Source organism: Mya arenaria, chromosome 12 (assembly GCF_026914265.1).
Source record: "Mya arenaria isolate MELC-2E11 chromosome 12, ASM2691426v1".
Lineage (NCBI taxonomy): Eukaryota > Metazoa > Mollusca > Bivalvia > Myida > Myidae > Mya > Mya arenaria.
In genome coordinates this window covers 9553629-9579808 of record NC_069133.1, presented here as the reverse complement: position 1 = coordinate 9579808, position 26180 = coordinate 9553629, and the positions used below count along the sequence as shown (strand labels likewise).

The 26180-nt window shown below is 34.2% G+C and overlaps 1 long non-coding RNA gene across 1 annotated transcript; it reads left to right on the top strand.

Moving 5' to 3' along the window:
• The first annotated feature begins 816 nt into the window (after positions 1 to 816).
• On the top strand, positions 817 to 4472 carry LOC128212058 (uncharacterized). The gene is made up of 3 exons (XR_008257377.1): positions 817 to 1118; positions 2470 to 2597; positions 3710 to 4472. It is a non-coding gene; the product is annotated as an uncharacterized LOC128212058 (long non-coding RNA).
• Positions 4473 to 26180: the final 21708 nt, after the last annotated feature.

Here is a 26180-nt window from a genome sequence, read left to right as displayed (position 1 = left end):
GAAATCAGGTAACAACTATATCTTGCATTGTTATAACATTGTTTTGTTATATGATAATGTTATTGAGAAAGTAAAGTTTATTGGTGCGTCCAGCGCTAGAGTATCATGGTTTCAACCCCCCCCCCTTTTCTGCTGGGGTGCTGTGACCCTCATGCTTCACAAATAAAGGGTCTCTAGGGCCAAACCGATTATCTTCATCTTCACTTATGTTTTACTATCTAATATACATATTGGACGACTCCTCTAAATTAATATGGTACAACTTCATAGTGGTAAGACTTTGTGTGGTTATAATCTCTTGTAATTTGCAGGACTTACTCTGTAGACTTTACATGCTATGTCACCCATTGCCAAATTGCAGCTCATGGCCCTTTCCACAACCTGAAAAGCAGAACAAAAATGTAAAGCATACTTTGGAAATCAGCCCATTTATTTTTAAAGCAACCATATTATTTTTACAAAACAATCCAAAAAATACAGGTACATCAATACTCTTACTCATTTATATGTCGAAACAATCTGTTCTATCATAACATCTTTTCAAAACGCACGTTAAAATGTCGTTATTCTTTGTTCGTTGATATCAGTCACAAAACACGATTGTTCCGCCTTTTGCTGTATTTTAAGTGAATCACCGAGTGGGCTTATTTTTCACTTCATTGTGTAAGATACAGAAAATACAAAAACTGTACCATATTCAAGGAAGCAAATTTGAGTTTGATTATGCAAAGCGTAAAGCAATAGCTTCCATCAGTAAAAGGAATACAAAACTTAAGAGAATCACCTAAACTGTGATAAGGCAAGCATAAGAATTAATCAAGCATAATGCCTGTACAAATTGTGGACTTTATTATACCAGGATGGGTGGCAGTTGGTGGGGGTGTATGTTCATTCTATTTAAGGGTGTTATGGTAATTATCTTTTTAATATAATATGACATGAACATCTACTAAATAGAGATTGAGTACTAACTAGACATTAAGTATAAGGGTTTGTTCAAGAAGATCTTTATTTTTTTAACTGAAATTACACTACAGAAATTATCACCAACATCTTAGCAGCAAAAGGAACATACACTTTTAACTTATATGGATATAGTGGTGCTGAATGGGACGACTGTAAGTTGAAGTGTATTTCTTATGTTGTCCATTCTTAAAACTGCGTCAGTAGCTTGCTTTCTCTGTTCATCTTGGTTCTGAAAGCAATACTTATATATTATGTGCACTGTATAATTCTTTACTACAGATTTGTAATACACAAAAAAAGTTAAAATTGCTATTTAAAACTGAAAGTATCTTTTTGTGTCAATTACGGGCCAAATTAAACCTTTTTTCTTAAGCTTCATATTGTAAAAATATGAACTTTTGGCATTAGGAATAGAGAAAATAATGGCTAATAACAGCTGAAAAAAGCCCTGATGAGTAACAAACAATACATGTTCATATACACCTACAAATAAATTATATCAAATATAAAATGGTTAAACTCAGTTCTGTTTACTTAAGTAGCATGCCCTGCCTCATTGACTTCTTTTTGATCAAACCCCTACATTTGTGTGAGACACCAGAATTACAAAAAGCGACATACCTGGTGAATAAAGCTAACATGAACACTACATATCACGAAATTACATAAGGGCGTATAATAAAATTTACATAAAAAGTTATTTGAAGCTTGGATCTGATGTTTACCTGGTCTACCTGGTCTATTATCATAAATATAAGGGGTCACTTCGAGACAAGCAGTCCCCATAATAAAAATAAATGGGTTACACAAATCTATAGACAGAATACCTATCTGCAGCACCAATTCTTACACAGTTTGTTTATGAACAGGTTACTTATGGGGACTGCTGCCCAGTTGAACTGGAATCTACTCGAAATCCATTCAAAATAACACTCAAAAGTTCAATATTCCAAAAGGCTTAAAGAGCTTCTATTAATTTTGCAATCATTTTGACAGACAAATTTGGTGTATCCACACAAATGCGCGTTACAGGAACTTGGATAACATTTGGACATTCAACTGTTCAATGATTCATTAGTTTGCCTGTAGTCACCAAAACAAAGCAAAATCGTCAAGACTATGCAGCAGGTTGTATGGACTACGTTAGGTATAACCCACGAGCTGTACACAAGAAAGTAAGATTCAAAGGATTAGTATCAATCTTGATTTAGTTTTGTGTGCGCCGATGTTGCATGAATGAAGTTGTCAACAAGCCTTGTTATTCTATGGCATGACAATGTCGCTGACATGTACCACTCAGTTCACTGACAAGCCGGGTCATGTTGAAAAGAAATGATAAGGGCGGTATAACGGGAAACCGCTCAATTAAATGAAAAAGTGATTTAATGATTTTGTCCCGTCGATGCCATTGTCTATCTCAGATTGTTATACGACCTCTTATTGGGCATCACAATTATTAATATAATGTAAAATAGCTCGACTACCGTAAATTGGTCGTTTAAGGTGATTCAACATGGCGGCGACCATGCAAAAAAGTTTATTGGAGGCTCTGGATGCGATTCGAACACATGAAATTGAGACGACAACTCGTTTGGTGTCATGGTCTTCGCTTAAAGGATTTGGAAATCTTGGTAATGATTTTAATATTGCTCTAACTTCGAGTTTATAAACGAGAGTCAACAAAGGAGAAACACATTTTTGGTGTCTATCTTGAAAATAAATTATGAAAATGTTGTAGTTGAAGCATAAAATAGTGGTCTTATTTGTCATATTATCTATCATGATCAACGCAGTATAGATTTGTTCCTCTTGTCTATCGTAAAATATTATTCTTGAAATGTTGAACTTTAGCTGTTTATCCATATTATTTCTTATTATCTATCGTAAAATATGTTTTTTTTTATGATAGACAATAAGAATTATTTATATTTTTCTTATTTGTCCTATAATTAAATGAAAACACAAGTAGTAAGTTTCTTACAGTCCATCATGTTTTTGCTTTACTGTAATTATGTATAAAAAAAATCGTATTGTCTATCATAAAATATATTTATTAAAATGTATGATAGACAGTAAGAAATATATTTCATGATAGATAATAATGAAAATACTATCAGATAGACAGTAAGAAAAAATTTCATGATAGACAATAAGAACTATTTTGAATTAAATATATGTATTAAAATTTATGATAGAGAGAAAAATATTTCATGACAGACAATAATAAAAACAATTCATGATAGACAATTTATAAGATATATTAAAAAAATTCTTATTGTCTACCATAAAATATGATAATATTTATGATACTAAGACAGTTAGAAAATATTTCATGATAGGCAATAATAAAAACAATTCTTGATAGACAGTACGAAATATTTTTCATGATAGACAATAAGAAATATATTTCTTGATAGACAATAAGAAATATATTTCTTGATAGACAATAAGAATATTTTTTCTTATGTTTCATTAACATAAAGAAATATTGTCTATCATAAAACATGGTTTTCTTAATTGTCTTTCCTAAACGTATATATTTTATATATTTTCTAATATAAAATGAATCTTTCATACTGGGATTAATCTTATCAATAAAAAAAATAGAAATGAACATTACTGTTCATTTAACTTTAACCATTGTTTATCTGCCATCACATGGTTTCAAGATAAGTTTAATGAATTTTATTATAATAATAAGTTAATAAGTGATACTGGTTATGAAAGTTTATCTTAAAAGCAGGGGAGAGTTCAGGATCAGACGTTAGAGAGGGCATACCTAAGGGGCGTACTCCGCTCCCCAAGAGAGGGCATACCTAAGGGGCGTACTCCGCTCCCCAAGAGAGGACATACCAAAGGTGCGTACCCCTCCCCCAAAGGGTCCGCTAGACGTAAGCAATTTGTGAAGAAATCAGAAAGACATACAAGTGAACATAACACATCGGTGGCCTTCAAGTAGTGGTGATATTGACTTCATGGCACATATTCAAGGATTGCGTTCTGCTACAAGACTGGAGAAAATATTTTTTTTCTTAGTTTTATGGCATGTATGCTTTTCTTGTTTTCAACAAATATCACACGGATGATGGATACATTTTCACCAGTATTGGAAATTGTTGGAAGACGAGGAAACTGTTGTTTATTTACGGATGAAGAAACATCAAGAGGACATAATTAAAGGAAGTTGCGCTGTTTGAATTTGTTGTTTTCATGAGTTCATGTCGCCTGCACATGATGGCATTTGAAAGGTGTAGTTTATTAGTTTCCACTCCTTTGAGATAGAATGCAAACTTTGACGACTTTAGTGATGGGGCATGTGCCGGGTGTGCCATCCCCCCTCCCACGGAACCGTTTGTGTTAACTGTTGGTCATTGCAATTGCTCATTGATCTGTGATAGACTGCAGACTGTGAGCAAAAATTATTGATTGGCAATTGAAGCCAATTCTATTTCTTTCTCACTTACACTTGTTTGATCAATGTACTTTTCTTTATATTATCAAAGAACATATTTGATGCAAAAATTAAAATATATCAATTGATTTTGTTAATATTTACCTTCAAATGTCTATAAAAGAAATGGTATATGATAGGGTTATTTTTGTATGACATACATAAATATCAATTAAAATATTTCTTTGATAGACACTAACAACTTCGTAAAGGTACATATTATTGAGATGCGGACAACAGTTTGATAATCGTGATACTTTTAAGCCTAAAATCTGTTTGCTCAATAGCCTATTCGTCAAGCTAAATAATTTAAATAATCTGTGATAGACAACAGTTTCAACGTATTTATAAACGTTGCATTAAAATAATTCATGACAGACTCCTTAAAAAGTATGGAATATACTATAATATAGTAATATTGCCATTCCTTTTATAACATAAAAGTAAAAAAAAATATCACGACAAAGATGAACGACATTAATAATTCTTATGGCATCAAGCAGGCCCGATCATAATTAAGGATAGACAACTGGGTCGACCATTTTGTTCGAATTTGCCGCCAGTTTTTCTATTTTATTTAACCCAAGGAAAAATAACCTAGAGCACCGTTAACACAAAAACGTCTAATATGCGTTTATAAGCGGTACCCCAAAACTCTCCGGCGGGGTTACCGTTCTTTACAGTTTTCCCAATTTTTGCAAAATAAGCTCATTTTTATAAAGAGGCTGCAAGCCCTTTGGTTGTATCTCTGGTTAATTGAGTCCTTATATCGCTCATGGAGTATGTATCAGACGCGCAACGTGCTAAACTCTTTAAACCATGAAAAATGGAAAAATATGCACAAATATTAAAATTTATAACTAAAAGCACGATAAGGATCCAATGACAAATTAACCTGGAATTAGGGCATCGGGAAAGCTGAGACGAAATCTTTGTAAAATTGGTTCCTTAGAGTTAGCTGGAAATCTCAACAATTGTGGGAGCGGGTGTCGAAAAGAACAGTTGTAATTTTCGACCACTCGGAAGCTTTGTGCCTCTGCTGCTCTGCCTTGGTCACGTTTCATGTAAGATTGCTTTCCAAGATTCAATGCAATAAAGCTCAAGATAATATATGTCTTATAAAGCTCTGGACAATATAATTTGTCTACGAGTATTTCTCTAATAAATTACTTGACCATTATGATTGCACTTCGTCATTTTTTGGCATTTTTCCGAGTTTTGTGATATCCGGTAAAGTCAAATTTGTTTTTAATGGCCCGCCATTTTGTTTTATTATTCTTATTTTCACCTTTGATAGTGGCTTGGACTTTCGCTATTTGTTTAAAATCCTCAGTAAGAAGTACTGTTGTCAGGTAAATCCGATTTAAGGCCGATTGTTACAAGCCTGTCAATATAAATCGACAGAATGGTTAAACAAAGCCTGAAGATAATTCGCACCAAAATCTGTCCATAGTTGAAGCGACCCTCATGTCACTGCTGTTGTGACTCGGTTACGTTATAATAGGCACGAAACATTAATAAGATCCTTTCCAGAATCTATAATTTTTGATTGGGAGGGGAATTGAGGTGCAATTAGTTTAAAGTCCACTCGTTATGCTGAATATTCAGGTTGGACAGATGAAGAATGTTTGTGTGCTCTCTGTCGGTGCCTTTCAGGCAAAGCAGCTGATTATCACGTTTTGAAAACCAATTTTGTACTCCAATTTGTGAGGGACGTTTTGGTATTACTGAACTAGCAGAAATTGAGTTATGACCCTTGGTTCTTCTTGCCTGTAAAGTTTATGCATTCCCAAATTACCAGGAGGGTTTGTCAGAGTATGCTGGATAAAGAAGCTGGGTTTTATTGTTTGCATGGATGAGTCCGGACTCCGGTTACACGTATACAGATAGTGCAAGGTTGCCACGATGGGGAAGCAATGTTACCCGGTCGAAGGTGTTAATATTGCGCAGAGATTCAGGTAGTGGACGACATTGTTCTGTTAAAAGCCCGGTATGTATAGATTGTAACTGACAATTATCAGGACTGTTCGGGAGGTCTTCGGGACCTGTGCACGGCCGTCCATAGGGATGCACGCAGAAATGCAGTCAATTGCCTGTGTAACAGTGAGAACTAGGGTTACCAAGGTTTCATTGCATGTACAGTAAACGATTAGTTGAAGGCAAGTCACTGTGTAAAACGGGTAAATGAAGCCCGTGAAACCCAGTAGACATGGAAGACATGGCGAGGTGATATTCGATTATCCATAGCCATGGGAGAGTTATACTTATAAAAATAGTTCTGAAGCTCAGTAGAAACCAAGCCAGAATAATGTTTTCTGGTAGTGTAAGATTAGCCTTAAGGTAGTACTGTCCAAAACCTTAAAGCAGTTCCAAAACCTGTGTAGCGATGTCAGTTGTCCTACCAGCAGACTGTATTGTCTGGCAATGCAGTCACAACATTGATGCACTGTAAGATGGTTACCCATCTTCTTTCTATGCTGTAGTCCCTACAAGTCTCACAACTTTGTGAGATATTCTGCCTCACACATAGGGAGAGAGAGTGGGTGCTGCCCTTGCTGCCGGTAGCCGTTGCTAGTCACTGTCATCTGACAGGACCTTCTTTGTGTTACCAATATGGTAGTTGTGTGGGCCTCTAAGAATGCCAAGACTGAGGCAATGCACGTATGGTGCTGGCCGTCTCTTGCTGAAGACGGTCTCTCCATTTTTTAGTCGTTGGTCGCGGGAGGTAATCTCGTGGCTACCTTGGAGTCACTGCGCAAAGCGTTAGTGAGGACTTCAGTTGATGGTTTTTTCGTGTTATTTTGAATAAATTGATAAATGCTTTTATCGTAACCGTTATGCTCTTGCTGGCCAGGATCCCGTTTCAATAAATATTGCAAGACTTAATATCATAAATTTCCTGACGTAACCTCGCTTTTGGCGCAAATTGCGTTTTTATTGTAATATCGTATGGGCATTTATCGCATAGACTCTTAGTCCTGAAGCAACGTAAGGTTTACGACAAAGATGTCTTATCGAAACGGGATCAAGGACATGTTTATCAGCTTTTTTTTCTTTTACTTGTAATTCGGTTTTAAAAGCTCACAAGTAGCCACAATCAAGAGTGTATTTTATCCACTCATTCTTGTGTTTCTTTTTGTATCATATATGTGTATCTTGTTAAAGTTGCTCTTCTTGTATAAGCTTGGTTTAAATACAATTAATTCTACCATATATGCTTGCATGATTGCAGTGCTTAATGCATTTGAACCGGTGCTTTTGCTTTTCTTTCATTGCTAGTATGCCATTTGCAAGTACCAGATGTATTATACAAATAGTGTCATTCGTTCGCAGCTAGTCTTTGTTAAGGAACTTTTATTGTATTATTGATTTTATTTCAGAAACCAAGCGAAAAGACTCCTTTAATGTCTTTTAAAGGTTCAATATTTAGAAAACACAAGAAATGTGTTATTTTTAACATGTTTGGTGTTCAGAGAGGTAAGCACCTTTTTCCGAAATAATATTTTATCAGATTGAGGCTCATAAGGCATTTGTATATTAACGAAAAAATGAACAATATTAGGAATGGTTTCGTGTACCCAAATATTTGGCACTATTAAATCAACATTGTAGTTTGCCTTTGTGGTGATGACTTCTATTTTAAGAACTTTATTTGCATTTTGTAAGAATGAAAATAAGCCCTTATGGATCGCTATTTTATTGAATAACTAAAAAACTACTGCTACAAGAATAAGGATTCTATGCACTGCACTTCTCCTCTCCTCCTTCTTCTTTTTTAGAAAAAATATATTACTATGTAGCCACACGATATGTATATTGGATTGTCTGCAACATTTCGACACAAACCATTACCATACTGTCGAAAAACATTTATTTTTTTAAAAATGCAAATGGACTTTTAACAAAGCTCTGATATTTGATATTCCTTCATATTTTCTCTCTCTTCCTTATAACTCCAAAACTTGTTGCAAAGGATATATGTTTTATTCTTGAAAAATAGTTTACCTTAAATCCAAATTCAAATTATTAACCAGAAACCATAACTCTGGGTGAAGTAATTTTTTGCCGTGTTAATTTTCAAACTTATTTTTTGTCTGGAGCATAACTTGAAAATACCTTGCGGTATTGACTTCGAACTTCATATCTTATTTCGGAGAAGCCCAGTGCACAGAAACTATAACTCTTGATGTAGTATTGTATTTAGTAATTGCCCTTTCTGTATTTCCATATTTTTTGTAAGGAGTATTACTCGAGCAATCTTTGAGGTGTTGACTTCAAACTTCATATGCAAACAGATCTCATTAAGGAAAAGTGCAATGCACAGAAAACTTGTCTTTGGCTGCAGTTTGTAGTTATTGCTCTTTGTTAATTTTGTCCGGAGCATAATTTGAAAAGTCTTTGTGGTATTTACTTCAAACTTCATATACAGATATATCTCATTGAGCAAAAGTGCAGTGCTAATGAACCACCACTCTGGCTGCAGTATTTGTTTTGTTATTGCGCTTCGCTACTATACAAACATCCGGAGCATTACAAGAAAAGTCTTTGAAAAATTGACTTCATACACCACATACATATAGATATCACTGAGGAGAAGTGCAGTGCTTAGGAACAATTACTCTTGTGGCAGTATTGTTTTAGTTATTTTCCTGTTAATATTCATACTCATTTTTGTCCGGAGCATAATTTGAAACGTCTTTGAGGTATTGACTACAACTTTATATACATATATCTCTCTATATATTGAGGAGAAGCGCAGTCCACAGAAACCATAGCTCTAACTGCAGATTTCTTTTATTTATTGCCCTTTGTTAATTTTCATGCATATTTTTTTGTCCTGTGCATAACTTGAAAGTTTTTTTAAGGTCATGACTTCAATCTTCATAAACAAATTTATCTCATTGAGGAGACGTGCAGTGCACAGGAACCATAAATTCAGCTGCAAGACTTTTAGAGTAATCGCGCTTTGTTGAATGTTCATTGGTATCCTTTGTTGAAAGGCTAATTTGACAATGTTGTTAATTCGGGGGATATGGCTCTTGTTTGATGATTAATTTCTTACAATAATATCAAGTTTTATCTCGTGTCTTTACATAACTAAGCTTTCAGTCCTTTGATTTCAATAGTGAACATGTGTAGAGTCGTGTTATCTTTAAAATCTAAATAGTTGGAACCGTTTCGGTTCAGTCGGAATGTCTCAGCGTGTGAAGTCACATTATTCCAATAAACTGAGGTTTGGCATTTGGAAAAAAAAAACACAAGCAAATATAGTTCTGTAATTTAAGTGTTAATAACGGTTTGCTATGTTTATTCCCAGCGTTAGTGCAACTATGTTTTTATAATGAAACTCTTATTATCATACAGCTTTAAATCTTTTATTTCTTGGTTGATATTTTAGAGATACGAACCGTCTGCGATGACCCGTCCATTATCATCCAGACAGCGAGGAGGAGAAGGACGCGGTGGGGGGAAAGTAAAACAAAACAGCTCTCACAGTAGGTCGAATGTTGGGCAGAAAACGGAATTGAGATGATAAAAAATGTGCCCAAGATCGGCGTTATTGGGCGGCGTTATTTTGACAGTTCACAATAGTGCCCTCAGCTTCCGCTTCTCTAGTAACATATTTCATCCTGTGTTATATTTTGGAAAAATAAAAAAAATATAGATTGAACAATAATTGTTTTGTATCTTCTCAATGTCCCTCCTTCGATTTTAGGGATATCATTATTCTTAATAACACGTCTAGAATCATTGGCACCAGTTCCTGAAAGTATGTGATTCCTCCCGGAAATGTCTCAGATTGTTCTAAGCGTTGTAAAATTAAAGCGGGACCACTAAAAGTACTTTTAACATCATTTGTAACAATTACTTTACGTCTGCAAGTGTTCCTGAAAGTGTCATAGACAGTCCTAAACGATATGAAATTGAACCGGGATCAAAGACTCAATATCGTTGGTGTAACAGACCGTGTTTAACGACGTAAAATTGAACCCAGGTGCATTACAAATTGCAATTTTATCGGCACGTTTTCTGAAAGTCTGCGAATCATTTCTCAAAAATGTAGACTATCGGTGCGCGCGCTTCATTCTCCAGACAAAATGGCGGAGTTTACGGTCACAATGACTGAATTTCCGTTTTGGGCGCCTTTTTAAGCGGACTGTCTTGGCGGGAAACCAAAACCACAAGAAAGGAGATACAGCTAACAAACACCATACAACGAATGTGATAGCTACCTGGTGCAATATTAATACTCAAATCATTATGCCTTCTTTTGATATTACTTTTGTTGGTCCTTATTCGTGTAGATTCATTATACATTCTATGGACGCCATAGCTCGAAGTTTTTGAACGGACATATTTTTTTTATCTTAAGGAGATATACCATGCTTGATCATGCATCTTCATGGTGATGTGAAGAATTATAACGAGGTGTTCAGGTGCGGAAATGAACAGCGGCTGTAAGACTAAGTGTGGCCTTGACCTTGAAGATCGAGGAAACATGTGCTTTTTATGTTTGACCGATGTTGTGAACATTTGTAACAAATTATTCTGCGATCATTTGATTGGTTATTGAGTTCTGGTGCGCACTCAAAAATGGCCATTGAACCTTTAAGTCATGACGTGTGACATTGACCTTCAAGTTACCGGGCCGATACATGCACTCTTAATGTTCCGTGTGGTGAATATTTGGCCATGATAACTCTTTATTCTTCCAGCGGTTACAAGAGGAATCATTAGTGGACGGACGGACATGTGGGAAAATAGTAACTATCTGCAAAGCTTAGGCTCACTGGTCTATGGGACAAGAATACAAACTTATTTTCAGATCGACGTAGTTCGAGTTTTGTCCCGTTCATTAATAACGCTGGATGTTTGTACATTATCAATCATATATCAGGAAGTAAACCTCGTAACAGGGGACCATAACCAAATAGCTGAGATCGATTCTTTTGTTTATTGATTCAAATTGAAATGACTTGGTGCATTGTAAACGCCAATGAAAACCTATTCTACTGTATTAAATAATTTCGTAAAAAATCGTATAACTGTGGACGTGTTTGACAAAACTATCATTTTTATTTTCATCAACATGTTTGAAATAACCCCTAGTTTAAATTTTCAGTTAAGTTCTGTTCATATGAAAAATTAGGTTGTTTGAAATATTTCCTTCCCGATTGAAAGTGCTACTTAAGTGTTGACAGGTCATGTTATACGTCCTGTTTGTGAGAGCTTCCTTATATTTAAGATGCTAATCATGTGAAACATACGAATACAAGGATGTAACTTCAATTAATTCTTAGATGATATGTTTCCTGATATAATTATAAAGGAGGCATACTTTTCAGGAAGACTTTCAGTTTGTCTATGTTGTAAATATATAGCAGGCATATTGCATCAGGAAGAGTTTCAATTACTACTATAAGAACAGAATCAACAGGAGCACGTTTTGTTTACGTGTTTTGTGTTCCCTTTTTTATGTTCATAACAAAGATGGTTTTGAATACAATTCAGGAAGCAAAATGACTACATTGTAAAACTGCGTTTTACCAATTATTATACATTCGGGATGTTTGTTTTCGTACATTAATATATACACTCTTACTATTCTTCCTTAGAAGAACGTATATATTTCAACTGTATATATATATTTCTACCAACGCATCATCTTCGAAAACCGTCTGATAATAATAATATAACAACTTTTGTGATTGGTCAAATGAAGTTCTATCGCTGTAAAATAATTTTGACGTCTAAAAAACATGATAAATCATCGAAGCCGCCGCTGTTCGAACAGCCGAATAAATGTTTTTTTCAGTTATATTTGAAGTGTTATTTTCAGCGTAATAGTTGAAATATGAAAGAGTAATTTCAAGTAAATAAATAAATAATGTCTGTGCAAAGTGCACTGTCCAAATGTTTTTTATACACCGATGAACTTAATTACTTAAACAGTCAATTCTTAAAGAGAAATCGCAGTGTATGTCCTTACCGCACATAGAACATTAAAGTTACGTTTTGCATGGCTACAAATGTCGGGATATTTGCTTCTAAAGGTATGTTTTGGTGGAACATAACCTGTGAGGGCTGAGAAATTGAATTACGTAATTTTAAAGATCAAACAGCTTTCTGCACTACATAAATTATAGGATAACTAAGTTTCATGTCTATTTATAGCTTTACATACTGGTCTATGCAATTTTTAAAATTGAACGCCAGCCTCCATCATATAACTACCTATAACTGGAGAAAAAAATAGGTTAAAAGTCAAGGGACTTTCTCTAAGGCCCTCATTTAATAAAAAAACTCGATTGCTCTCGTTTTAGTTGTGCGCCCAAATACCAGTGCTATGATTCAATAACGTATGCATTCTTCTTCTAAAATTAAAACACAGCTTAAAATAGACTTCGTGGCGATTTTAGAATGTTTGTCTTTAGTTTGACAACATGGACTATCTCAAAACATTCTTTTCCAAGGAACCATAATTAAACCCTCCGATAAACAGGTCTCTTGTGGATGATGTTTATGCTCCAAGTCATCTGTATTGATGCGTTTTATGTGTATTATGTTTCTGAGAATCATGGGTTAATACAGAAACGGTTGTCTTGAACTATTTCAAAACTCTTTGAGACGACCCCGAACCGAGCGCTGGAGAATTGTCGTCTGTCCGCAAAATTGAATTTCACTTCCTTGTCCATACATGAGCAATACACCCGTTTCAGGTATAAAAAAGTTCAGTGCCAAATTTGAGGATAATTGCACTTGAATCAAGCAGGAAGAAATTTGAAGGGAATGTCGCCCATTTCAACTCAGATAATGTTTCAGTTATAAGACAGCCAAACTCATCAGGTTTGATACCACTAAAGCTAGACTTGTGCTTCTTTCAACCACCGCTCAGGAATAAGTTACCTAATACCTGTTCCATATACTGGCTCAATTTTACTTGACATTTCTTCCGTTTTATTATTATTGTATTACTAGCAGTGCTGCATAGGCTGGGTTCATGATTCGTTTTCAGGCGATGTCTGTATTGGGCAGTTTAGTACTTTAAGGTTATTTCTGTACATGGTGAACCTCTGCTAATTGACAAATTCTAACCGTAGAGACAAGACCAGCAGGAGGTTAAACCTAGTTTAAAAGGAAAAATATAAAAGCTTCAATATAACGTGGTTATAATTAAAATGACACAAAAATGTAATGTTCAAGAAGGCGACACTGCTATAGTTGTTCGACCATCAAAGATATAACAATTTCGAGCACGAAAACTGTTTTTACCCACACTCATGTTTATGGTTTTAGGAAGGTCTCTAATTTATTTATGTAAAAATGGTCTTCTAAACTATGTTGCACATCTTGTGTGGGTTCGTGTCTCCCGATGGTGTCTTTTTGCCCATGATCCTTGTGCATTTATACAAGGTCACATAAACGTGACTAATGCCCCCGAAAGGTGATCTCATCAGACAGCCAGCCATAAGTATTTGGGGCTATATGAACAGATAGCCTTTAATATCTAACATATGTTCACCTCCCCTTGCAGTTGTTGCGGTAATTCAGAAACAGAAGGGCCATTTTGGCCCTAAACTGTTCAACTAAGTAAAAGTATTTAACCTTTATTCCACTAGCCAATGTTAAACGGCACAGTTTCAGACCAGAAACTTTTCAAAGATTTTCTTGTTTAAGTATTTAAGAAACTAGAAGCCCTAGGGCGGGGCCAGTTTTGACCGCTTGGACATAATTTGAATAATCTTGGTAGCGGACCAGTATATGATGATTCATACAAACATCAAGGGTCAGTGGCTAGCGATTTTAGACAAGTGATTTTCAAAGATTTCCCTTTATCAGTCTATAGAAAACTTGTGCCCCGATTTGAAAAATCTTGGTACAGGACCCCTATATGTTGCTATATACCAAACATTAAGAGTCTGAGCCGAGCTGTTTTGAAAAAAAAATCCAAAGGTTTTTGTATATATCGTTATGTAAGACAGGTGACCCCCAGAGACAAACTTTTGATCCCAGGTGTTAAATTTGAATAATCTTGATATAAGACCAATGTACAATATTACACAAACATATCTAAGCTCTTGTCCGCATGGGTTTTGTCAATGTTTTTCTTATTTTCTTTTAAGTTACCATGGCAAACAGGTTTCTGCTTAATTGAACGTTTTGAAAGAGTACCACCCAAGTAACATCCCTGTGAAGTTTCAAAATAATTGTTCACGCATTTAAGGAGATGTTGCGTCATGCAATTGTTGACACCGGACGCTAGACATAGACCAATCACAATAGCTTATTTTGACCATTTCGTGCTCAAGTGAGCGAAGAATGATCTGAAATATTTGCTTTCACTATGAGTGGTGAATGCCCGCGAAGTAGTACTCGAGTGAGATTCAAAGGTCATTTAGCAATGAACTGTGTTGATAAAGAATGGATTCGAGCCAGACGTACGGACGGACGGACCTTAAAGGTAAGGATAGGGGTATTGTACGCGACACGTTATCTTGATATGTCGAACATATGTGGCAATGTATTCTAAAACATGTCCAAGCAAGAGTAAGTTACAGCCTTGGCACGACCACTTATATTCTATGTCCCTATAAGCAGCATCCCATAGTAATAAAACACTACGTGTGACATAGACTGTAGAGGTCGGTACACGGATCGTACACGCAATACCTCATCTTGATATGTCGAACATATTTGGCCATGTTTTTTTTTAAAAATCTGTTCATACAAGAAAGTTATAGCGCTGACACGACCACCTATACCCTATCTCCTTATATGCAGCATTCCATAGAAAACAAACACTAAGTGTGACCTTGACCTTTGAGGTTGGGACAAGAGTCTTGCACGTGACACGCTGTCTTGGAATGTCGAACGCACTAGTCAAGTTATTTTAAAATCAGTCAATTCAATATAACAGAAGCTCAGGGACACTAGAATTGAACCGGACGGACGGATGGTGCTTTTATAATATTTCCACTTTTAGTGGCAGAAAAAGTAATTTTAACGAGGCTGAAGAAACCAAATAACTAGCATTTGGTAATTTTAAGTGAACAAAGAAGGTTAATGGCTTCATCATGTTTTCATTATTGATATCCTAGTTTCCATACACAATGGTGATTTAAACTGCATACCAAGTATGAGGCTACTAGGTCCAAGTGTTTATCAGATAATTGACCTTAATACTTCAGCCTACTGACTATAAAATCAATAAGGTTCATATACTGGTCGTGTCCAACCTGTCTTACCAAGTTTGATGACCCTGCCTCTTCAGTAATTGATCAGAAACAGATTTTCAGCTTTAAGTCACCATAACCTTGACCTTTGACTTACTGACCTCTCAAAATAAATGAGGTTCATCTAATTGTCATGACTAGACATTTATTCTAAGTGAAAGGCCCCTAGATCCCAGCATTATTCTGTTATTGGTCAGAAACAGATATCAAATTGAAAGTTACCATGGCCTTATCTTTGTACACATTGACCTTTATATCAATGGAGTTCATTTTCTATTCATGACAAACCTGCATATTAAGTGTGTGACCCAAGGCCAAGGTGTATGCAAGTCATTGCTCGGAAACCGTGGGGACGGTTCGACTACTATATCCGGCCCTCCAGGGACATAAATTATAACACGACTTTTATTCAAGAATCATTCATACCAATTACACAGAATTCAAAAACATGTCATGCAAATATAACCAACATTATGCATATAATGCATCAGTCAATTGTAACCACTACCCCCCGGTCCGGGGGTATACCGGGGATAGCCGGGAAAATGGGCCGTGTTTTTACCTTTCAGGCGGCCCCGCAGTGCCGGGTGAATGCGGTGATTTTGTCTTCGCTTTGAATATAGCGGGGAATGGGCCTTACCTACGGTCCCTGGGGTGCGGGGGCATTTGGCGGGGATTTTACCATCAGTTCGTCCCCGTAGGGCGGGGATTTTCGCCGGAGTTGGCTGGACCGTTAGTTAAAGTCCCCGCTATTCCCCGGACCTGGGGGGGACGTGGTTACAATTGACTGGTGCATAACAATTATTAAACTACTGATTGCAATGCAAACAATCAAGCCAACTACATACAAGCAATAACCAACATATTGATATAAAGATACTAATTTAATGTGCAAACTTAAATATTTTGATCTTAAAATCAATTAAAATATTATTCAAGATGGTTTCATGTCTTTATGTCTCATAGCACGTACTCTCTCAATGCAATAAACAAACACATTACGTAATGACACACATTGCACAATGAAAACATGGTAGCACTCAACACAGTTCTTCATTTATAACATAAAAGGCTGTCATGTTTTGATTTGTAAAAGCTTTTTTAAAAAACAGGTACTTAACACAAATGCTCTAATTACAGAACAGCATGTAATGGACAAACACATGTATTTTTCATTTTGAAACACATGTATTATCTATACATTTGGGGTAAACCCCCCTAACATTCCTACAAATATATTATGCTGCACAATGAATGCACTGTTTACTCCAGATTGTTAAACAGTGTATCAAATTACTTCCTGAATGACATACGCAGGGAATATATCTCTTTCAATGCATGAAATGGATAGGTTAATGTAACCTTATAATTTACAAAACAGGGATTACTGATTAAGCAATGCATTACAGCATGAATGCACTGTGTAAATAATAAAGCATGCATGTTTATATCAGATATTACTGCAATATTAAGATAGGACGTTACACTTCTGTCAAGTACAAGTATACGGCACTGTTTACTGGTTATCAGTGAGTAATACACTTGAATTGTGACCAATTGTTGGATGAAACGTCCATATCATATGATCGTTGATTACTTTTTTATTAAATCAATGTTTATTGATCAGAAACAGATACACAGTGACTACTAAATCAACATTGACCAACTGCTGGTCATTACTAACCTGCCTACCGCGTGTGTGATCCCTGGGCCTCTGTGTTATGCAGGTTATTGATCGGAAACAGTGGCGACTGTTCGATTACTATATTTGGCCCTTAAGGAACATAAAATAACACGACTAGAGATAGAAGAGAAGAAAACTTTTATTCAAGAATCATTCATATCAATTACATAAAAAAACAAAAGCATTTAATGCAAACATAACCAACATTTTGCATATAACATTAATATAAATACTAATTGCACTACAAATAATCATACTTATAACTCAAAAACATTCATATCGGATAAGACCATTAAGCCTCGTGGGTGTTTACAGTGGCCACGCGTCCAGTACATTTTTCAATAGAGGATGCTTATCCCTGTAGCGGATTCGGATCGTTGATTGGTCGATCTTGTTATTTCGACTCCGCCTACCGTCTTGTGATGGGTATTTTCACAGGCGGTCTATTTTAAGTCAGCTTGTTTTAAGCGTTTATTACTCAAATATCTCGCATTGTCTATATTTAAAGAAGTTAAAATGACACAAATTAATGGCTGGCTTTGTTAAAAAACTAATGGAAAGTTTGCATTTGTTCAAGAGTGACTTGATCTCTTTGTTCATTAATAATTGACTCTGATTGTTTTCTGACCGAAAGAGTTTAGAAGTCTAATTCAAATAATGAATTGAAAAACGCACTGCAAGGTATATGATTAAACCAAACAACATACAATCAGTCTTATATTCCATTTTTACATGTTTATCTGTTGCTGTTTTATCACAAATGGTGTACCTCCAATCTATATGTATCAGGTGCCTTATTAAACGGCAATATTGACTCTGTTTTCTTATTGCATTTTATTTATTTCTGTATTATTCAAGGTTCCTGTGTTAAATAACATTCATATCAACCATCCTTCACGCTAATTTGTGTGAAACCTGGTTGATGTGTTTCATTTTCTTTCCATTTGAGTAATTTCTAAAGAATCTGTTGTTGATACAAAATCATTTAAAACGCGATCTAATGTAAATATATTAAGTTTTGATTGCTTGAGTGTGTGTGTGTCTGTGTGTGCGTTTGTGCGTGTGTGCGTGCGTGTGTGTGTGTGTGTGCGAGCGTGCGTGCGTGCTTGTTCTTGTGTGCGTGCGTACGTGCATGCGTGCGTGTTCTATATTTCCGTTTTATATTTGTGTAATGTGAGGATGACCTGTTATGCTTAAGTCAAAACTCTGTTTTGTTCATAACGGTACCAACAGCCAAACATCTATCTCTAGAACAGAAAATCACACAAACTTTCAAAATTATTGACAGGCTCGTTTTATTTTTAGGTTTTAGATGGTGATACAACTATTTCATAAACAAAACAACTTGCGATTTTAACAAAACCGATCGTATTGTTCCTATGCATTCCTTTTATGTCAATTTCACTTTTCAAAACTTTACATCGGCACCAAAGTACAATTGATGTTAATTGAATCTTATACAGTCTGTGTTTATTACATCTTTATTTTTCATGTACTTTTGTTATAATCTGTTCGTCATAACCTTGTTCTTCTTTTGCCATGGTTGTTTTCAAACTCTATTGTTTTAATAGCTGTATATAATTTAAAATATATTGATTTGCATATTAAATTAACCTGATATTTGTTTTCAGGGAAACGTTCACATGAAAGAAATTATAAAAGACAAACTGCGGATAACTGGAATTACTGTAAACACTCACACTAAGCATTATATAAGGTTGTTAAGATTCATAATTGAATATGTGATACGAGCATTTGGTCTGCTCGTTTTAAAGTATGTTTCGAGTAAAGATGATGAATAGTTCGAGCTTCACAAATACCAGGTTCAGTGTTTAGAAACAAAACTAGAAGTTGAACTTCTGAAAGTGAAAAGTATCAAAGGTCACTGTAATGTTTTTAAAATATCAGTGTTTACAGGATCAATACGTTTTGATAATTGACAAAGCAGTTTTCTGATATCCATCGATTATGAATGAACAGTTCCCAGGTTCACAGACTTTTCATTAGCACAATTCTTGACTTACTCGTACTGCTGTTCTTGTTTATTTAATGCGTCGATTGAAATGTAATTTATTTAAGACAGATCGTATTTCAGATATTCAAGATATGTGCACAACAACCTTATCTCAGTATTAAAATACGTAATAAGATTTACAACTATTATTTCAATTAATCCATCTTCATTTAAATCTATTGTTAATGTTGTCTTAAAACAACTTCATTTTAATGTGATTTGTATTTCTCGTTAAACCAAATAATATATTGGTTTAGTCTTCGATATTTCTATAAATGCTCCTTTTTTGAAAACTAAGTTTATAATCCTGATACTTGTAAGATCATTAAACATTTCAAGGTAATCAGCAGTATCATCACAAACCCTATTATTTTATTTAAATGTCCACCGCAGACCACCGCAAAGAAAAACTTTTGAAAAATTGGAGATCAGGTGAATGGGCATTGAAAAACATAATAGTGTTCATACAAAAAAACTAGAATTTTGATTAAAGCAATATAAATGCGCGAAAAAAAATATTTTTACGATTCTTAGAACGCTCGCTAAAAGGTATGTTACTATGCGTTCTGGATAAGTGTTTAAAACAAAAACTCTTATTTAATTTCAAACTGGTTAAGATAATATACATCGTGTATAAAATAACTGGTTAACATATATCTGGTGAAAGGTTGCATTTGATATTCATTTACATGCTACCATGGAATGTGAATAATTATTTTTTGGTTTCAAATATAGGTCGACAGAAGGTAAAACAAAAGCAAAAAATGTTCCACGTAACCCCCGAACTATTGCTCTTTTAGACGTAAATTTAACAAATTTGACAAAAAAGATAAACAAGATCGCACTGTCTGATCATATCTCTGTTTGAAAAACGTGACGTGTTTGAGCATAAAGTCCACAAATGGAGGACTGTATAGATGTATGCCGTTTATTTATTATATGTGATATATCACCCTGAAATGTTTCATCGACCGCATATGTCACAGTGTTTTAGAAATTGCGCCTGTTGTTTTCACATATAACACACCATGGTGCCTTTCGTTTGGACCTAATCTTTGTAAAAATGTCCACGTCAGTTTATGTCCTTCGTTGTATATCGAATCTTTCAAGACAATTAAAACATTTGATGAAGGTATGACAAAAGCTGCCGATGTTTGTAATATTTGGAGTCAGCTGCGATAAATACGACAGGTTGACATTTATTGGTGCTACATATAGTAGCAAAACTTTATTATCTTTACAGGAATGTACATTTGATTCTATCTTAAAAATGATGACGTCAAGACAGCCGGTACTTGGTTCTGATCGGATGTACATAACAAGTAAAACAAGTAGATAAACCAGCGACAAGCCTACTCATTAATTTTGAACTTTCCTCTTTTGAAAATCATGAATACATGTGTGTGAATAAAAACTAAATCAGTCGAATCCAAATCGTGACGTCACAAAATCATTGTTGAACAAAACTAAATCAACCATTCAGAAACAACATTATTTTATGAACTCCCATTCATAATATATTACAAAAAATGAATAGAAATCGCCGAGACTTTATCGTGAAAATCTAGAGCTATTATTTATACTCTACAATACTTTACAATCCTCAAATCACTTTTAATTCCTTGGGCTAAAACGAGGTACTCGGTGTAATTGTGTCAAGGCAGTTCTCTAATGGAATTTAACATAATAGTATAGTTTAAATACAGCAGCGCGGTTAGCTAAATTTCTTAATGCTGGCTCGAATTCCGCCGGATGGGAGTTTCTGCGATGACCGTGATATATTTTTATAACAATATACCTAGACAAGACAGAAAATGCACACTGTGCCATCTAAACGATATAGAAGACGAGTTCCATTTTGTTTTTGCTAACCCAATGTATAATAAAATCCGACAGACCTATATTCCTAGATATTATGTTAGAAATCCAAGTATGATAAAATTTATATCATAACTAAATTCTGGAAAAAAAAAACTATGTTAATAAAATTAGCGACTTTTTGTATTAAGGCTTTTAAAATAAGAGACATAAATACATGATATCTTTAAAGACATTCTCACATTATATTGCTGTTAAATATGTTAGCTTTGTGTATACCATATGTATTGTTAGTATAGTTACCAAAATATCCATATGCATTACTTATTTCTTTATTACATGCATGCTACTTTTTCATTCTGTGTTTATAATGATGATTTATTAATTTAAATAAACATTCCGTTCTGTTCTGTTATGTTCTATATGTTTATGAAAGTTTTGACTATCCAAGCCATTCAAGTAATTTCAAATCTTAAGTGCGCTTTAAAGAACAGCAAGATATTTGGTATACCATCCCAATTATTTATTTATACTATATTGATATTTATAAATAATAGCATCATAACTGTTGATGAACGTTTAATGAATAGAACTACTATGGCATTTTTCTGGCTATCAGTGTAAAAACCTATAAAAATGAATATATAAATAGTTCATCCTGACTACCAACCCCATATGTTTGTAACCATAAACGATACTTTTTTATTAGGTCATAACAGATTGGCACCAAACATTTTCGTAACGAATCTCAGGACAATTATCTAATAGAAATGTGTTACGCTTTATTGTCAAAATTGTAAAAAAAAAAATACCACAATGTTAAAAAAAGGTATCGGGACCCAGGTTCGAACTCGCGTCGCCAAAATTAAAGTCAGGCGTCTTCCCTACTGAGCTATCAAGGCTCAGCTATGTGACCTAATTAAGCTATAAACCTACCTCGGTAATATCACGTGATAACGCCGAATAGCCAATCAAGCATAAGGAATGAATTCTACCCGGTAGACATACCCACTTACTTTTTTCAATGGAAAAATACGAAATAACTGCTAAACTTAAATTAATTGTAAACTATGTGCTACTTCATTAAGTTAAAATGCATTGTACACACCGATGCCAAGTTTATGTCATTTTTCGACATTTTTTTTTCGCTATTTTTTCATCTGTGAGACAGTCCCTTTAAACACATCATGCCTATTAGTCGAAAGAAACCTAAACATTTTTTTTTTTCAAATAATAACTGGGATAACATAACATATTAGATAAAATGACGTACGCAATAGCATCTTATTATTAAACGCGCCATGACTATTAGTCGAAAGAAGATATGACCTTCTGGTGAAAATTTTCAATGTCTCCCAATGGTCGCAACGATGTTTCCCAAAGGTCGGATTATTCCAATGCTTTGGAAACTATTTATAAGCATTTATTAGTATTTCCATACTGTTGCTCTACATCTGTTTATGAAAATTTATTGTGGGGGTATTTCGTTTAGCATACATGCATTATGTTTATTTCTACCTGCAATGGCCATTATATCTTAGAGCATAACAAAAAATGATCTCCTAAACTAAACACTTAAGTTTCTATATTGACTTTGACTTCGACTTAATATTATATTATCAAAATTATCAAATATCACGATCTAATTAAATTTTTATATTTAAGACATAAAGGCAACACACTTAAGTGTATCCACTGAGCTTGATATAATAATACCATAGAGATGACACGCGAAATATACGTTTAACAACCTAACAGTCAAATAAGCGCGATAACGCTGACAAGTTTCAATTAACTATTTTGATTGATAATATTTCAGTTAAAAAAAGTTATGATTACATGTTTTATCTTATCATTCAGTGTCCCGATTTGCAAGGTCTTTAAAACGCAAAGCCTGTTAATAGGAATGAATGATGATGAAGCCGTAACTGTATAAGGAAGGTTATCTTTAAATACTTTTATTGCATAATCCTTCTCTTACATTTGGTGATAAAAATACAAAAAAAAAGATCGTTATAGTGGATGTATCTCCATTTATTTTAAGGATAGTGTTAAAGATAATATTACGATTATTGAAAGGCATACAAATGGTAAAACTAAACAGGAAATCGAAATATATAGCACTGATTATATACTTGCATTAAATTGAGATTAAAACGGCCGCATGGCGGATGAAATTGGCTTCTTAAGTTTTGACAATAATATAGACAACGAGCAATTTGAACAAATGTTGACAAATGTTCCTAACATAATAGGTGAGATAAATGTTTAGACAACCAGGGAAAAAAATACTAGTAAGGATAGTAAAATAAGCGACTTTACTTTCCATAATACTAACGGAAATAACCCGGTAGATTATTGTATCATTAACTATCGATATTTCTCTCTTTTGAGCAACTTTGAAATACTTCCTTCCACACATTTATATGACCACTCGGCAATAACAATATGTTTATACGGTATTTGTTTACAAACAGGAATTCAATTACTTGATCAATTGGACATCCCCAGTATACACATTGCGTGGGATAACAATAAACGTAATTCATTCTTAAATTTACTAGAGTCGCGTAGTAACGATTGACCGCGTTTAATAATAATAATAATAATAATAATAATAATAATAATAATAATAATAATAATAATAATAATAATAACATAGAATGATGGTGTAGAATTGCTGACATGGCAATAACAAAAACAAAACAGTCTGGAAAAAAATGAAAACTCAATACAAGAAAAGTATACCCATCTCAGAAGGCTTATCTATAGATGAGTTGTATAAGCATTTTATAAACTGTTGGTGCTGCGAATAACGAAAACGAATTCAGTGTACCTTTTAAGGCCTATGAGTCGCTAGATGGGATAATCTCGAAATCAGAATTTAAGAATGTTATATCTTCTATAGCGAAAGAGCTCCGGCAACAATATGTTAATGGCGTTTTTTTTAAGAATTCATTTGAATGAGTTCCGCCAAATTTGCTCAAATTGTAAAACATAATGTTAAATAACGCAGAATACCCGGAGTCATTGAGAGAGTGTAATAATGACACCAATATATAACAGAACAGAACGCGTGGTAACGCGAGTGAATATAAAAGTTATAGAGGCATAGCGTTAAGCAATATATTAAGTAAGGTGTAAAAATTGCGTCCCAAACTTAAGTGCAATCGGAAGTGACAAAATGATAAATATGATAGGTTTTCATGTCGGCAGATCGGCCACTGATGCCAATGAATTACTATTCGATTACAGTCGAAACTCGGTGTCTCGGTATCGCAAGGTTCGATATCCTCGTTGGCTCGAACAAGATTTAAGGTATTTGTTTTTTCAATTTGTTCATATACAATTCGATCGGTTAGCTTGGTTTTTTGAGGTTAAATATTTCTCAACGCTGGATGTCATTTTGCGGTCTCTAGTAAACATTTAACATTTTGTTTTGTGTGTATTACTCGATGACAGTTTTCACATCTTGACTTGTTTGCTTGGCTAAGCCGATCGATTATATTTGCTTGATTGGTATTATAATCATTATCAGATTTAAATGGTTTAACAGTTTGAGCAAACATTCTTTCACTGTAATTTCTGTCTTTAGCTGGTACGAATATATATGTTAAAAGTATGTCAGAGTCAAGTTTAAGTTTTATTAGCATAAACATAAAAATGTCATTGCTATTATACATAATACAATTTAAAGACGGTGAACAAGTAATTTATATACAAACACAAATGTAACTATTAATCATAAGAAAATGATGTTGTTAAATATCTAAACTATGAACAAGTTAAATCTAAGTTATCATTAACTTTTCCATTTACACAATAATAATTTAAGTTTGTAAATAACGTGCCTGATGAAAGGGTTTGAATATTGTTGAATACATGTATAAGAACAAATTTGACATAAATATTTTATTGATAAGAACGTGCACGAGGTTTTCGTGTTTAACAAATCGCCCACTGTGTTAGTTTAATAGAATGAGACTTTTTAGTGTCTAAATGTTGGTTTGAATTCTGGTTTTGACTTATATATTGATGGATTATCTTTTAAAACGGTGAAACTTGTTCATTTGTTGATAACAATAACGTGTACATATTTACAACTTAATTATTACGTTGGTCACATGCAAGATATATACAGTTTGCAAGTTTATGTAGCGTACATACTTGATAACTATTCATTAAATATTTTAATTCATGTAAAATTGTAAAGTTGACCAAGAACAATAATATCTTGGTAAACATGAAGATCTCAGATATCTATAGTATGGACACACTAGTAGATCATGATATTCTGTTTCGACAGTACATATATATTTTACGTTGTACACAGTCTTTCATCTCTATCGATGCCTCTGTAACTAGCTTAATCAAGTTTATGAGTTTATGTTAAGAACACCTGAATCGTGAAAATGCTATTCTATGTTTGATTATATTAATATAATTAAGATTGGGTTCACATACAACAATTATGTTCATAAATACATACGTTTCTAGCTTTTTACTATTATTAACATCTTGAAACCAACAAAGTACGCATTGATCATAAACACGTTGGATTAACATCTCCAATTCAACTTTCGTAACATTTGCATTTTGTGACATGTATGTATGTATGTCCAAACTCATCTAATCTGCGTTTTAATAGTAATGTCAGTACAGGTATAAATCTGATTGTGTTTTGATCAGGCGTCTTCAGATAAAATTATTGCGCAAAGGTTTCTCCAAATGGAAGAATTAATACAACTGTCAAATGGTGAGCAATCTTGAGAGGACTCGGTCCAACCTAAGCTATTCGCACGTATTCCTACTAACTTAGTATCAAGATTAGTTGTTTATGTTTTCTATGGATGGGTTTATATATTTTTTTTGCGTAAATGAATTTCAAATTATTTCATATAATTAAATGTTATATTGTGAACTGCACGATATGCACACGGTAATACTTACTCTTTAGGATATAACGTAGCAAACAACAAACGAGGTTAACAAGTCTTTCTTTAACGTATAAAT